This window comes from Octopus sinensis, linkage group LG25 (genome assembly GCF_006345805.1).
Source record: "Octopus sinensis linkage group LG25, ASM634580v1, whole genome shotgun sequence".
Lineage (NCBI taxonomy): Eukaryota > Metazoa > Mollusca > Cephalopoda > Octopoda > Octopodidae > Octopus > Octopus sinensis.
The window spans coordinates 17604222-17618844 of record NC_043021.1 but is presented as its reverse complement, the minus strand read 5'-3'; positions in this window follow the sequence as shown (position 1 = coordinate 17618844).

Below are 14623 nucleotides of genomic sequence, written 5' to 3'. Positions count from 1 at the left end.
AGGGCCACTACATACAAAAGCGGGGAGAGCGGACATCCCTGGCGGACCGAGCGTTTGACTTTGAACGGCTTAGAAAGAAAGCTGTTCACCCGAACTACCGAGTCGACGTTGTCATACATTTCGATGATCCACCTGAGGAAGCCAAGACCCAGGCTGAACTGAGCCAGAACGGACACCAGGTAGTGATGGTCGACCCTATCGAAAGCTTTTGACTGGTCTAAATGGACTACTGCCCCTCCCTTGCCGGGATCATTATTTATTCCCTCTAACATGTATCTAATAAGATGGAGATTATCCTGAATGGCTCTGCCTGGTACGGCGCACGTTTGCGCTTTCCCAATCAGTCCATTTGCGACACGCGCCAATCTGTTCAATAACACTTTGGCCAAAATCTTCAGCTCTGCATTAAGCAGTGATGGGCCTGAAATTATCTATTACATCCCCCTTGCTCTGGTCCTTCCTGATTAGCGTCACCCCTCCCCGGCGCACAGACCTGGGAATAAACCCATTCTGCTGCCAGTTTGCGTAGACGCTCGTCAGTAAGTCCCCGAACAAGTCCGGCATACTTTTATGAAGCTCGTAGGGTAGACCATCCAGTCCCGGCGCCTTACCCGCACCGCAGTCCGCCATGGCCTCCATTACCTCCCCAGGTGTGATCGGGCCCTCACTACACTTCGTGTCCCGCTCCGAGAGGCACGGCAGCCCGTCGTGGAGGTCCGTAAGGCCCCTATCTGGTCCGACGCTCCCCCCAAAAAGCTGGGCGAAGTGGTCCTGAAAAGCTTGACACATCTCCTCGGGCTCGTCTGTCAACTTACCCTGTTGGTTCGCCAGAGATCGAATTGTAGCATCATTGCCACGTTGGGCTTCCACCACTCGGGCCCATCCTGCAGCCTTGATTCCTTCGCTCCCCATTGTACGTTGTCTAGCCCTGACAATGCAACCCATGTGTTTGGCTTCGAGGTGCTGGTTAAGAACCAGTCTCTTGACCTTCACCTGGTCTGCATTGCCAGTTCGCATTGCTTCCTCTAAGTCCTTAACTAGTATAGTTGCCTTCCTAGCCTCTCTAGCTACAAGATTTGTACAATACCTAATGGACTCATATTTTATGGCTCGCTTGAGGGCATACCACCATTTGTTGTTAAAAATGGAGCCGGTCATGGCCCTCTGGATCATTAACCTAATCCTGTCCCTGTACTCCTTAATCGCCAAAAGGGACGTATTAAGTTTCCAGTAACCAGGACCTCTATTTATCTTATCTACGTCTAGCCTACAGGTGACCATCTTGTGGTCACTGTAGCTGACTATGTGGAGTTGTGGACTCTTAACTAGGTTCTTATCTACCTTCCTTAAAATCCTTATTTCTTTATTACCCACTAGGGGCGACATAGAGTACACATACAATCACGAATGATGAAAAAAAATAATTATGAACATTTGGGGTCGGTTAAAAATCGAAAATGAATAATAAATCGAATGATTACACAATAGACACAATTGACAAAATTACAAGATGCAGTGGGGCGGGTCCGCGACCCCATGCTCCCCGCCACGACACTTAGCCTTGTGGTTTCCTTTTTCTTCCTATCTCGCATTTGTGAGGGATCTTTTACTCTCCACATTTTTCCATCTTTCATCAAACACTTTCTTACTCAGGCTCCTTCTCTCCAGCTCTATATGTCTTTTCAGGTGGAATTTAAAATATTCCACCAGACTTGAACCAGAGATGAAGTCGCCTGTTTTCATCCCTTTCATCCTTGTCTTCCATACTACCTGTTTCGCAGTTGAAACCACGGCGAGAAAACAAAACTTACCTTCTTTCGTTAAGAAATCAGGTGGGCTGATTTTTACAATAGATTCGGCTGATAGCTGTACTCTTCGTTCACCTGACATTAGTTGTTCGGCACAATCCCACATATCTTTCACCCCCGAACACTGCACGATCGCGTGCGAGACGGTTTCCTGTTCTCGCCCACATCTCGTACAGGTCGGGCTGATTTGGCAACCGTGCCTTGCAAGCTTGTCCCGAACAGGTAAGGCTCCTCGGTAGCACTGCCAAGCCAAAGACTTCTGGAAATTATCCAGTGTCTTCGGCCCGAATGTACGTTGGAACAGACTGGCCAGCTGATCATCGTCGAAACCTAGGGCTTCCCCCAGCGTAACATCGTTACCGGCCTCTACAAACCCTCTATAAAACACAGCGGTAGTACCACTGCCGCAGGCATTACCCGAGCGACGGAATAGTCGGAGTGCCTTGCGACACTCCGTATACCACGTACCCAACTTCGATCTGCGATTATACCAGTCCTCCCGGCCACCGAAACTGGTGAACCTGGGGAACATCTGTTTCGCCAGCGGAGACCACACCCGTTCACTATCCAGATGGAGCCACAGGTGCCTTAGCCTCAGCGCATTTCTGCACATCATTAGCCACGGCATCCCTAGTCCACCCTGTAACGGTTTTTGACAGCAGACAGAGCGTCTCACAAGCGGTTTCGAGCCCTTCCACAAGAAGCGAAAGAGCTGTCTCTCCAACTTGATCAACCACGAATCCGGGCAAGGCACGACGGCAAGGCGGTAGGTGATCACCGATGCTATAAACACATTGGCCACCTCCGCCCTACCTTTCAAGGATAACCACCGCCAAGACCAAATCTCGACTATTGCAGCCACCTTGCTCGATACCTCGCTCCAGTTCTTCTCTATTTGGAGGTCCGGACCGAACCAAACCCCGAGCAACTTAATCGGGCCCTCCGTCCAACGTCCCACGACGCTGTCTGGAGGAATCGACTTGCCTCTCCAGGTGCCGAGTTGCAAGCCGACCGACTTTTCACGATTAACTTTTGCTCCTGTCACCGTCTCGTAAACCTCTATGGCTTTGCCTACTTTACGTAGGTGGTCCACTTCAGTCACGATGATAGTGATGTCATCCGCGTACGCCGAAACCGACATATCACGTCCTGGTTGCCTCGGGATGCCGCTCAGTCTTCGCAGCAGCGGCTCCAGGGCCACTACATACAAAAGCGGGGAGAGCGGACATCCCTGGCGAACCGAGCGTTTGACCTTGAACGGCTTAGAAAGAAAGCCGTTCACCTGAACTACCGAGTCGGCGTTGTCATACATTTCGATGATCCACCTGAGGAAGCCAAGACCCAGGCCGAACTGAGCCAGAACGGACACCAGGTAGTGATGGTCGACCCTATCGAACGCTTTAGACTGGTCTAAATGGACCACTGCCCCTCCCTTGCCGGGATCGTTATTTATTCTCTCTATCGTGTATCTAATAAGATGGAGATTATCCTGAATGGCTCTGCCCGGTACGGCGCACGTTTGCGCTTTCCCAATCAGTCCATTCGCGACACGCGCCAATCTGTTCGATAACACTTTGGCCAAAATCTTCAACTCTGCGTTAAGCAGAGTGATGGGCCTGAAATTTTCTATTACGTCCCCCTTGCTCTGGTCCTTCCTGACTAGCGTCACCACTCCCCGGCGCACAGATCTGGGGATAAACCCATTCTGCTGCCAGTTTGCGTAGACGCCCGTCAGTAAGTCCCCGAACAAGTCCGGCATACTTTTATAAAGCTCGTAGGGTAGACCATCCAGTCCCGGCGCCTTACCCGCGCCGCAGTCCGCCATGGCCTCTATTACCTCCTCAGGTGTGATCGGCTCCTCACTACACTTCGCATCCTGCCCCGAGAGGCGCGGCAGCCCGTCGAGGAGGTCCGTAAGGTCCCTCCCCCTATCCGGTCCGCCGCTCCCCCCGAAAAGCTGGGCGAAGTGGTCCTGAAAAGCTTGACACATCTCCTCGGGCTCGTCTGTCAACTTACCCTGTTGGTTCGCCAGAGATCGAATTGTAGCATCATTGCCACGTTGGGCTTCCACCACTCGGGCCCATCCTGCAGCCTTGATTCCTTCGCTCCCCATTGTACGTTGTCTAGCCCTGACAATGCAAACCATGTGTTTGGCTTCGAGGTGCTGGTTAAGAACCAGTCTCTTGACCTTCACCTGGTCTGCATTGCCAGTTCGCATTGCTTCCTCTAAGTCCTTAACTAGTATAGTTGCCTTCCTAGCCTCTCTAGCTACAAGATTTGTACAATACCTAATGGACTCATATTTTATGGCTCGCTTGAGGGCATACCACCATTTGTTGTTAAAAATGGAGCCGGTCATGGCCCTCTGGATCATTAACCTAATCCTGTCCCTGTACTCCTTAATCGCCAAAAGGGACGTATTAAGTTTCCAGTAACCAGGACCTCTATTTATCTTATCTACGTCTAGCCTACAGGTGACCATCTTGTGGTCACTGTAGCTGACTATGTGGAGTTGTGGACTCTTAACTAGGTTCTTATCTACCTTCCTTAATATCCTGTCTATGTATGACCTTAACGATCCGTCGCTTCTTGATCACGTCCACAGTGGAGTGTCTGGACGTTCCAGTCTATATGGGTCTACCAGCTCAAAACGTCTTAGTAGATTCAGGAAGCAAGCATTTCCTTTTCTATTTCTGTCTGTTTGCGAGCCTTCACAGTCTACCCGCACATCGCAGATTGTGTTGAAGTCACCTAACATTACTACAGGGTACGATGTACTCAGAAACTTTTCCAGATTCCGAAAATAATCACTTTTCCCGTTTCCGGAGGGTGCGTAAACCGCAACCAGCCTGATTGTCTTACAACTGCTGAACGTCAACTCAACGACGACCAGCCTACCTTCCGGATCTGCAAAAATCAACTTTTTCTCAGAAACCTGGTTCTTTTTAACCAGGACCAACACCCCGCTTCCGCCGCACGACGGGTTCGGAGAGATAATACTCTCGTAACCACTGAACAGCAGGAGCAGATCTCTTGGCCCCTTTAACCGGGTTTCTGTGGCAACAACATCTAAATCCTGTGACCTGATGTGATTTAGGAGGCACCCTTGCTTCCCGCTCGTCATCAGGCCACGCACATTTATGCATCCTACACAAATATGAGACATTGCTTACCTTTTGCCGTGTTGTTTTCTTTTCCTCGTATTCTCCTCTTCCTCTTTTTCCTGGCTTCTTCCCATTCTTGTGAATTTTCATCTTCTTCTGTTGTCTCCTCCTCCTGGTTTCTGCTCTTTTTCCACCTCTCTTTGTGGCTCCGCATCCATTTCTTTCTCGGGGGGGGGGGGGGTAAGTTAGCTCTTATGTGGCCCCTCAGGTCACACTTGTAACAATGTGGAGCTCTGCCCTCCACCCACACTCTCATGATTACGTCTCCCAATCTGATATTTTCTGTTAGGTTCTCCAGTACATCATCTTCTGCTTGTACATTCAGATCCAGCGTTGCGCCCCCTCCAGCCCTCGGTCTTTACCGTGGCATGGAGGATGTCCACTTCATCCTCATGGCCACTAATTATAGCTGCCACAATCCACTCAGCTTCGACGTTTGGGGTGATTCCCTCAACCCCCTCCGGGATGTTGTACAGGTCTGGCACAGTTATATGTGCCAGAACCTGCACCGCATATCCCCACCACTTAACTTCTGTTGACTTTTCCACCTTCAACATCTCGACACTTTCCTTGCAGTTGAAAACTACTGCCGCTAGTATCCTCTCCATGTTAAGTTCGGGCGAAATCCTACTAATTCTTATTCTGACTGCCCTCTTTCCGCAGTAACTAGGTAATAATGTCCAACTTTCAGATTTCAGAATTTTTGTCGCATTCTTTCTTGCTTCATTTTCATTTTTAAAGTGTACCACCACTGTGGCATATTTTCTTCCTCTGTTGAAAAAGGTAGGTTCACCCTCAATTCCTTGCAGACATTTCTCTATTTCCTCCGTCTCTGCCACTTCTATTTTTCTTGACGCCACACTCCATGTCCTGTATGTTATCATACGTTTCTCCGCGTTTTCTTCTTCTTCGGACGGAGTGACTCTCACGCAGTCACCCTCCCTCTTCAAACTGTCGAAATATCTTTCCAAAGTCTCCTTCTTGACTACCACTTCTTCCATTTCTAGTTCACCCACAGTCAGGCCTCTGCCTGCTGCTCTCGCATACGTCTGGGCTTGCATTTTCAAAATCTCCAAATAAAATTCACCAAGTCCTCTAGCAACGAACTTGAACTCGCAACCTTGTCACACAAATAACACACTCAAAACGACACCAGAATAACGACTCCAAAAAAAAATAGGTCGGCTGGTGATATCTGTCTCGACTCATAATGTATATATCTAAATTTCAGTGAAGTCTATTCACTGATTATCAAAATCAGAAATACTAAATTTCTAAATCTCTCGTAGAGACATGTGCGGTGGTGGGGCGATAGAATGGTTGTATACTGTCAATCTAACAAGAACATGACAGTAGGAGGTACACAACCGCTGTTTAGCCCTAGGAAGCATCAACGCCTCCTGATGGCTTTGACACATTTTTCCTGTGTCTTTATATACATTTACGAAGGGGAGACAAACACCCCCAGCCGCCCGGGCTGCATCTAGGGACACGTGTTTCAGGATGATTGTCCTTCGTCGGCCTAGAGTAGCAGACACCGGTCAGCTGACGATATGTCTCGACTCGTAATGTATATATATCTAAATTTCAGTGAAGTCTATTCACTCTAGGCCGACGAAGGACTATCATCCTGAAACACGTGTCCCTAGATGCAGCCCGGGCGGCTGGGGGTATTTGTTTCCCCTTCGTAAATGTATATAAGGACACAGGAAAAATGTGTCAAAGCCATCAGGAGGCGTCGATGCTTCCTAGGGCTAAATAGCGGTGGTGTACCCCTTGCTGTCACGTTCGTGTTAGATTGACAGTATACAACCATTCTATCGCCCCACCACCGCACATGTCTCTACGAGAGATTTAGTATTTCTGAAAAAATATAAAGAAATACAAAATGGCTGACGGTTAGTAAGGAGAGACATAAATAAGAAAGAAGAAAACAAAGGACCACTGATGCGGTCACAGGAGTGTGATGAAAGAACTCTGGCTGAAATAAGATTAAGATTAATGTAAAAAAATAAATAACACTGAAGCAAAGTAACACCAAATATATAGTGTGTGTGTTTTTAATGGCTAAACTGGCAAAAATGACCATTCCGAAATATAACAAAAAATATAAAGTTCTTTTTTTTAATCTAAAATATACTCTCCTTCATTTTCTACAAGGTTCTTCCATATATCTGGTAGATGTGCAAGGCCCCTCTTCTAAAATTCACTTGTCTGTGACAAAAAATACTCCTCAAGTACTGTTCTGACCTCGTCTACAATTTCATTTTTTCTATCCAAATGATTTTGAAGGCTGTGGAATAAATGATAATTAGATGAGGCAATGTCCGGTGAATATGGTGGGTGGGGCATTGTTTCCTATTCAAATTGGTCCAGTCTTTGGAATGTCGTCCTCGCTGTATGTGGCCAAGCATTATCCTGATGGAAGAACACCTTTTGTCTTGAAACCGAAGATGGTCATTTTCCTTCTAGCACTGACTTAAGCCATTCAAGCTGCTCACAGTAGATCTTTGTTTGGTTTGGGTTCAAAAGTTCAAAAGACTAAATCTTTCATATCCTTCCAAACAGATAACACTTTACGTGGGCGAAGACCTTCTTTAGCCTGGGGTGTTGGTGTTTCCCCTCCTTTCCCTACCCACTGTCTTCGGAACATTTTTATAGAGAGCCCATTTCTTGTCACCAGTCACTATTCAGTTCAAAAAAGGTTCATTCGGAAGACATGTGACAACAAAGAACACACGTTCACTCTCTGCACGCGATTACCCTGAAAGTTTGTAAGGAACCCATTGACCAAATTTGCTGACTTTTCCGATGGCATGACACCACACAGCCATCAGAGTGATGTTCACCCCTTCAAACCCTAGCTCTGCCGTCTTCCACAGAAATGCAGTATCTACTTCATCAGACTACAGTCCTCCCCTGTTGATAGCGCCAGTTCTGACATTTTTCAGCCCACTGCAGATGTGCACATCGATGAAGATCTGTGAGGACGGGGCTCCTAGCTGGGCGGCAACAAGACAGATTGAAAGATCTCGGTTGGCAGCAAACTGTTTCTGCACAAATGGGTCTGCAGCAAGTCCCTATGGTCTGCCTAGCTGATTCAATTGCCCTCTGGAATCAGTCCTGCTAGTGCTGTCGGTGTAGTTGGTGATCTTATTTTGTTTTAGTTGGGACTTATAGGGGTGGGGCTGGTGTTTTTTTTTTTTTTTTTTTTTTTTTTTCCTTTTTTAGGAGTTATCCAATCATTTTGGTTCTCATTTTCCATTTCTTTCATTTCGGTAACTGTCACCGACTTGGTTGTCTCCATCTCAGGGGTGACAGTCGATTTTCCAGAAGGAGGGGGCACCAAAGTTTTCTCGGTGGGGGGAGGTGAGCACTCTGCTCTTATGTGGCTCTTTTGGTCACAGTTGTAGCAACAAGGCTTTCTCCCCTCCATCTCCCTGGACTTGGTTTCCTCCTCCACCTGGATTGTGTCCACAGTTTCCTCTAAATCGGCAAGGGCTACTTTCTAGTCTCTACCCCTGCCAATTTTGTTGCTCAATTTTTTGTGGCTTGGAGGATGGTTATTTTTTTATCCTCCAAACCTAACACTAGTGTGGCCAGTAGCCAGTCAACATTCACCTCTGGAATTTCTCCCACCCTTACCTTGGAAGTGCGTCTTCCGAGGTACGTGGGTAGGAGGCTTGATATCCCACGTCCACCTCTTGGACCACTTCTGAAAAGAGAAGTCGTGAAATGTTGCCTGGCCTTTTCTTCTGTTTTAAATCTCGCCTCTATCGTGGCCTATTTCTTGCTTCTGGCCAAGTATGTGATATCTTGCCAAACCGGCCTAAGGCATCTTTTGAAGCTATATCAAGTTTTTTAGTTTATGATGAATGATGATGGCAATCCCTCAAGGTCGAGGATGATGGTCTTCGCGCAAATTTACTGGTGAGTCCGTAGGTGACCGATAAGACCAATTCTTGCTTGAAAAGATCGGTTGCAATGCGGACATCTAGTGCCGGAAGGGAGAGTTGCACGTGGTTGTTGTTGGTGCTCCTTCCGTCGTCGTCTTTTCTCCTCCAGCTCTGCAGACCTTTTCGACTCGAAATTCGCCGTTCCCTCATGGATGGTGGTTTTCCAGAGTGGTCTGTTTTTTGCTGTTTCCTCCCAGTTAGTGAAGTCGATGTCACACTTTTTGAGGTTTGTTTTTAGGGAGTCCTTTTCATGAAGTTGCCTTTATGATGAATGTCTTGTATATAATGGTATACTGGGGTGCGTTGCTTCACTGAGAGGGGTGTCTTTCACCTCGAGCCCCTCCCTTTGAATCCATCCTTTGTATTTCCTCAGTTTGTTTAGTTTGATATTCAGTTCCTATCTGTTTACTCTAGCTGCCGCTGCAACTTTGTCACTTAAGTTAAGTTAATTTTTTGGCTCAAAAGCAAATAGCAAGGCCATGTAGGGGGACGTGGAGTTATGTACAGGGGTGTTCATGCAAAGAGTTCAGGCCATTTCTGGTCAAGAGAGACTTTGAACCAAGCGGTCGTCGACATCTTCTCTATCTTGTCCGGTAGCTTATTCCACGGATCCGCAACCCGGACGGAGAAAGCCCCTCTTCTTCGACTGAGATGAAATCGTCGCAGATAGAGCTTTTCAGAGTGAAGAACAGCTCTTTCAAGAGGTTACACTTTCCGCTTATGATGTTGTGAGCAAGAATGAGATCACCACGGCGTCGTTTTTCTAGAGAATAAAGGTCGAGCGTCTTCAGCCTTTCTTCTTCATAAGACAAATGCTTGAAGGCCAAGAACCATGCGGGTAACCAGCTTCTGGACTCTTTCGAGGTGATGTATGTCTTTGAGGAGATAAGAGGCTTGAATCCTGTACTCCAATATGGGTCTCACCAGTGGTTCGACTTTATCCTTTCCTCCTCAGTAGGCGTACCCAGGATAGATTCCATGGCAGTTGCCTCGCCAGAGGAACTACTCATTTTCCAGATTAAAAATTTTGGGGGTGAAAGCATCCAACAAAAACAATAGTTTCCCCTTTCACACAAGGGGGGTGGGGGTGGAAGTTAAACTGCCAAACGCAGAAAACAAGGTGTTTTAAAAAAAACACAAATAACAGCAAATCCAACAATTACATTAGACTTAATCAGCAACTTAGGATATAACACGTCCAACACAAAGGTGAGGGGGAACGGATTTTATTCCGGCCACAAGAGCCAAACATAGAAGGGACAATACGAAAGTGAATACGGGGTCGGGGAGAGAATGCAATTACATAGAGATGAAATAAAAAATTTATGGAAATAAAACGGATGAAACAATATAACAGTACAATTAAATTGGGGGACGGTAACGACCCCGCAAGACACGTTCCCCTACTGAAGCTTTTGGTTGACCTTTTATGGATTACACTCACGCAGGGTTTTACATTCCCAAACATGTATGGTAAAAGATGGAAGCAAGTGGTATACGTGTCCAAAGATAGGCACCTCCTTTCTAGCCTTATTTTCCTCTGTAGAAGGGAAACAAAAGTTTACCAAACCTTAGCCAGAAAGGAAGATGCCTGTCGCCAATCCTTTCATCCGTGTCCTCCATATGTCTTCTTTCGCTATAGTGACCACTATGAGGAAACAAGCCTTACCTTCTCTGTTCAGTGAGGGAACTGGAGCAATCTTTGACTTGGACGACAGCTGTACACTTCCTAGACACGGCAGCAGTGGTTCGACGTAAACCGACAGCTCTGAAATCCTCGAACACTGCAAAGACGTGTGCGTAACAGTTTCACTGACCCACCCACATCTCGGGCATGTGGGTGAGCATGAGGCACCGTACCTTGCGAGTTTATTGTGAACAGGTAAGGCTCCTCGGTAACACTGCCAGGCAAGGGACTTCTAGAAATTGTCCAGGGATCCTGGCCCGAATGTCCTTTGGAACAGGCTGGCTAGTTGACCTTCGTCAAAGCCAAGGGTTTCCTCCAGAGCGTCATCACACTTGGCCTCTACAAACCCTGTACAGAACAACGAGGTGGACCCCACGCTACCAGCATTACCCGTGCAGCAGAAGAGCACGAGAGCCTTGCGACACTCGGCTTGCCTCGCACCCAACTTCGGTCTACGTTTGATCCCTGGTTCTAGTTCACTAAAACTAGTGAACCTAGGAAACAAGTTTGACGAACGGAGACCACACTCGTTCACCATCTAGGTAAAGCGAAAGATGCCTTAGCCTCAGCGTGTGATTGCGCATCATTAGCCAGTTTCTGTGGCTTGTAGGACGGGTACCTCTTCCATGTTTCCAAGAAGGACAGCCGCTGCATCTATATCTGGTGGGATTCCCTCAACCTTAATTTTAGACGTCCTCCTTCCAATGTACGTTGGCAGAAGTACCACTTTATTTTTACTGTATTTACTGCCTGCCTTCTTGCTGTTTCTTCCGTCTTGTATAGTCACTGTCCTAAATTTATTTCCTCTTGCCAGAAATACAATATGTACTGCGCTTAACACTTTCTTGATTATTTCTGCCTCCACTTGTTCTGTCTTTTCCTCTTCTACCGAGTTCACTTTATAAACGATGGTCTTCTTAGCCATATCCTCTATAACCTTCTGTGGTGGTGACGGCTTCACGTCAACCCCCCTCTACATACCATCTTTTGGTGTTCCTTTACGTTTGACATTGATTTCCTTCCTTTTTTACTTCTGTAATCTCCGCAAAACTTCTTCCTAAGCATTTGTCCGTCTTATCTACGGTTTTTATCAATTCCTCCTCCGAAAAGGACAATTCCGATCCACTCTCGAGTCCGAAAAACCATTTTATCCGTAGCCATCGCTGTCTCTCATTGAAAGAGAAAGCACAACCGGAAAACCCGTTGCTAAGCAGCACTCAACAATCAAAAATCAACTTAACACTATCCAATACACGTTCAAGAAAAAACACAAGCAAAACGATCCAAATCCAAAAAGTGAAGTGATTTTACAAACATACCGTAACCAGGTGCCGTTAAACTGGTGACCTACGTGTCAGGGCTTGCTGGTCAGGCTGGGCGTGTGACCTCCCCACGCCCGGCCGCTTTGCCTCCTTCCCCTGCGGTGGACAATGGGTCATCTCCATAGTATACTTAGTGACCCACATGTTAACGACTTGACCAGCGTCGAGCACTATTTGCACCCGACGCTGACGTATACTCAATCTAGACGGCTTATTTACAATAGAGTACCCTAGCCACATCCTGGTAGTGAAGGGTTTTCATCTCCCGCCGGACATAGCTCGATACCCCCTCCATGACGTCCACTCTCTTTTTCTAGAAGTGGTCCGAGAGGGGGACGTGGGATATCAAGCCTCATGCCGGCAGGGAGCGAATTTCCGTTACTCAGTCCCTGCGCCTCATGCTCCATAGCCTGTCCGCTATGTCCTCAGCGCTTCTCTTCTTCCCGACGATTGGGAGAACGTATGGAGTGTAGACACTATGTGAAGCTGGTCTACAGGTGCAGTAAGTGTGATAGGGAGAGCGGACACCTCCATTCTATGAGGTGTCACGCTGGCAAGTGTAATGGTACATCTGGTGTATCTGGTCCTGCTCAGTCCTTCTTCTAGTGTGGCCACTGCAGCCGTTCTTTTTTGACGGCTGCAGGTCAATCTCAGCATGAATGTCACGAACATCCTGTAGCTGCGAATGCACACAGGATGGCTGCTCATAAGGAGCAACTGGCTAAGAAACGTGCGGATAGAGCAGCCTCTGCCTGAAGACGTAGGGGCTGTTGGTCTGACGAGGAAGTAGCGGTCCTCGTCGAGAAGGAGGCTGAGCTATTGGCAGCCGGGGTCAGGCATATCAATGTTGTCGTTGCACAGTTCCTACTGGGCAAAACTGCCTAGCAGGTGGGGGAACCAAGAAGGCAGCTCTGGCCAAAAAGACTCACAAGAGTCAAGGGTCGGGGCTGCCGACTGCCAACTCCCATTCACAAGTTGAAGGTACATCTTGTCCTGACTGGAGGGATCGTTTCCTCGACTCTGCATGTCCTGGGCATATCCATTGGTCGGCGGTCTTCTCCGAGGCCTTATTGGAACACGAAGACGCGACGTCGGGTGCCTGGGATTCTTTTGTTAGAAGCGTGGAGGACAGGGTGGAGCATAGTAGAATATGTAGGGAAGAGTCTCTCGGGGTGGGTAATAGAAATCATGAAGGAAGTAGGTAGGCCTCGTTTTCGGTGGCGGGATAAGCTGTTTAGATATCCCCACCACCAAGATTTGTACCACGTGTCCAAGATGTATAGTAGGGATGGTTGTTTCTTCCTCTACCGCTTCTTCCTGTGCTTTCTTTTCCGGTTTACATTCTGATCTTGTGTCCTTTTAGTCCACAGCTGAAGCATCTCGTCTTCCTTCCTTCAACAAAAACTATCGGCCTTTCCTCACTGATGTTTATAACTTCCACAATTTCCTCTAGAGTAGGGACTTTCGCCTGAATCGGCATGTTCACACTTTGTCTTTTCCAATTTTCCTCTTCGACTACCGATGCCTGGAGAATTATCTCCTCCAGGCTCATCATAATCGCCGCATCAAGCCAGACGGCATCTACTTCTGGAGATATGTTAAGTTTCGATCTTCTTCCCACTCTCAGAAGAGAGCCGCCTGGTTAATTCCTCTGATTTGAACCTCGCTTCCACTCTTCCACTCTTCCAAACCGCTTCCCTCTGTTTATCCATGGAATGTCAGACCAGGTTGGCTTCACACACTTTTCTATTTCCCCTCCGTTTTGTAGATTCTCTTATTCTACGTTTTGAAAAGTTTTGAAAATAATTCTCCTTTTCTCTACCCGTTCCATTGTTTTCAGAAGAGAGGTGTCGTGCCAGTGACATCTTCTTGATGTCAAATTACCCAGAAATGTGATAAAATCCGTATAATCTCAATATCGTGTGAAACAAATCTTTTACAGTGTGAGGTTTCATTTGTGGTTCTGTGTGTGTGGCTGTATATATATGTGTGTGTATATGTGTGTGTGTGTGTGTGTGTGTGTGTGTGTGTGTGTGTATGTGTGTGTGTATGTACGTGTGTGTATGTACGTGTGTGTATGTACGTGTGTGTATGTACGTGTGTGTATGTGTGTGTGTATGTGTGTGTGTCTGTGTGTATGTGTGTGTCTGTGTATGTGTGTGTGTGTGTCTGTGTATGTGTGTCTGTGTGTGTGTGTGTGTGTGTGTGTGTGTCTGTGTATATATGTGTGTGTGTGTGTCTGTGTATATGTGTGTGTGTGTTGTGTGTGTGTGTGTCTGTGTATATGTGTGTGTGTGGTGTGTCTGTGTATGTGTGTGTGTCTGTGTATATATGTGTGTGTGTGTGTGTGTCTGTGTATGTGTGTGTGTGTGTGTCTGTGTATATATGTGTGTGTGTGTGTGTGTGTGTGTGTGTGTAATTCTTTGACGTTTGCATTCCATGGTGTACGTAGATGTTATGGCACAGGGATCAATCTACTTGGAAATGTCTCTTAATTCACTTTTGCTGGTGCAAACCGGGTTGGGTCTAGTCTGTCGAGATGCTCTGACACACCATTGGCTCAGATTCTAGTAAAGTACCTGGCAGCTAATTATGTACCCCCCCCCCCCCACTAACAACTTTTAAGCTTCCACTTTAATTAAAGCTCGTTAATTACGAGTGGATACCAAAAAGAAACTGGAATTTT